The 2,217-nt window shown below is 42.4% G+C and overlaps 1 pseudogene; it reads right to left on the reverse strand.

The window, feature by feature from the left end:
- Window positions 1-1,031: 1,031 nt before the first annotated feature.
- Window positions 1,032-1,871, reverse strand: LOC102970248 (annotated as a pseudogene).
- Between the last annotated feature and the right edge of the window lie 346 nt (window positions 1,872-2,217).

Genomic DNA, 2,217 nt, shown 5'->3' on the forward strand with positions numbered 1-2,217 from the left:
CCCTCTCTCTCTGCCCCTCCCCCGTTCATGCTCTGTCTCTCTCTGTCCCAAAAATAAAAAAAAAAAAAAACAAAAAAAAAAAAACAAAAAAAAAACGTGGAAAAAAAAAATGACCGAAAGATGCTCTGTCCCTGGCATAACATATTTTCTACCAGCTACTGAAACCAACACTAATCTAGATGCTGCTGTGAAGGGATTTTGACAGATTCAGTTAAGGCTCAAAACAGTTGACCTTAAGATAGGTAATTATCCTAGATGAGCTTTATTTAATCAGGTGAGCTCTTAGAATAAGATCTTCTAGAAATCATAGATTTGAGCATAAGAGAGATTTGAGTCAAGGGAGATTCTTTGTTGCCGGCTTTGAACCCTAGGGGGCTATCTGACAAGGAATGTGAGTAGCCTTAGGGACTTGGTAACAGCCCACAACTAATATCCAGCAAGGAAAGGGCATCTCAGTACCACACTGCAAAAAAATGAAGTCTGCCATATCCATATGAGCTTAGAAAACTCCCAACCTCCAGATGAAAACACATCTAGCAACACCATAATTTCAACCTTGTAAGACCTAAAGAAGAAATGTCAATCATGCCATGCCTGAACTCCTGACCCACAAAACTACGAGCTAATAAATAGTGTTTGAGGCTGCCTGTTTATAGTAATTTGCTACAGAGCCCAATATAAAGCCTTCATCTTTCATTTCTTATTTAGTCTCATAAGGTTACCATAGGTATAAATTATATACAAATAAATGTACATATTAATGTGTATAATCTGATGGTATAGACATATGCAGATTTCCATAATAACATCACCACGGTCAAGAGAAGGGACATAGCCAACATCTCCCTCCCAAAGTCTCCTTATGTCCCTTTGCTTTTTGCTTTCTTGTTTTGTTTGTTTGTTTGTTTGTTTTGTTTTGTTTTTACATAGAAACACTACTTTTATTAACAAGTTAGGGCCACGATGGACAGCTTCCAGAACAAAAATAAGACAGTCCCAAGGCAATGGAGAGTAAAACTGTAGCAGACAAGTTAATACTCTTCACACTCATCCTCTCCCTCAGTACTATCCATCATCCTCATAATCCTTCTCAAGGGCAGCCATGTCCTCATGGGCCTCAAAAAACTCTCCTTCCTCCATGCCTTCACTCACATACCAGTGAACAAAGGCACGTTTGGCCTATATCAGGTCAAACTTGCGGTCTAGGTGAGCCCAGGTCTCACCAAATGGCTGTGGTGTTGCTCAGCATGCATACACCTCACTATACTTTGGCCAGGTCTCCACCTGGTACCACAGTGGGAGGCAGGGAATTAATGCCAACTCTGAAGCCAGTGGGGCACCAGTCCACAAACTGGATGGTATGCTTGGTCTTGATAGTGGCAGCGGCAGGACTGACATCTTTGGGAACCACGTCACCATGGTACAACAGGCAGCAAGCCATGTATTTACCATGGTGAGGGTCACATTTCACCATGTGATCGGCTGGCTCAAAGCATGCACTAGTGATCTCTGCTACAGTAAGCTGTTCGTGGTGGGCTTTCTCAGCAGAGAAGTAGGGCCATATGTGGCCAGAGGGAAGTGGATGTGAGGATAGGGCACCAAGTTGGTCTGGAATTCTGTCAAATCAACATTCAAGGTTCCATCAAATCTGAGGGAAGCAGTGATGAGATACACAATCTGGCTAACAAGGCGGTTAAGGATAGTGTAGGTTGGGCATTCAATATCAAAGTTTCTATGACAGATGTCATAGATGACCTCATTGTCTACCATGAAGGCACGGAGAGTTCCAGGGTGGTGTGGGTAGTGAGGATGGAATTGTAGGGCTCAACTACAGCAGTGGAAACCTGGGGGGCTGTCTTGTTGATGTCCATAAATATTCTGCTGCTCCTTGTCCCATCAAGAGTTTGCTGACACCCAGACAATAAGGAGCTTTGTGAAGTTGCAAAAAGGCTGTCTCATAACATTGAAAAACCTCCACTGAAACAGTTACCTTTTTTTTCCCCTTCCCCTCCCCCATGGGTTTCTGTTAAGTTTCTCAGGATCCACATAAGAGTGAAACCATATGGTATCTGTCTTTCTCTGTATGGCTTATTTCACTTAGCATCACACTCTCCGGTTCCATCCACGTTGCTACAAAGGGCCATATTTCCAAAAAAAAAAAAAAAAAAAAAAAAAGAGGTTAGAGTGGGAGAGAGCCAAAGCATAAGAGACTCTTAA

The sequence above is a fragment of the Panthera tigris genome, chromosome A1 (assembly GCF_018350195.1).
Source record: "Panthera tigris isolate Pti1 chromosome A1, P.tigris_Pti1_mat1.1, whole genome shotgun sequence".
Lineage (NCBI taxonomy): Eukaryota > Metazoa > Chordata > Mammalia > Carnivora > Felidae > Panthera > Panthera tigris.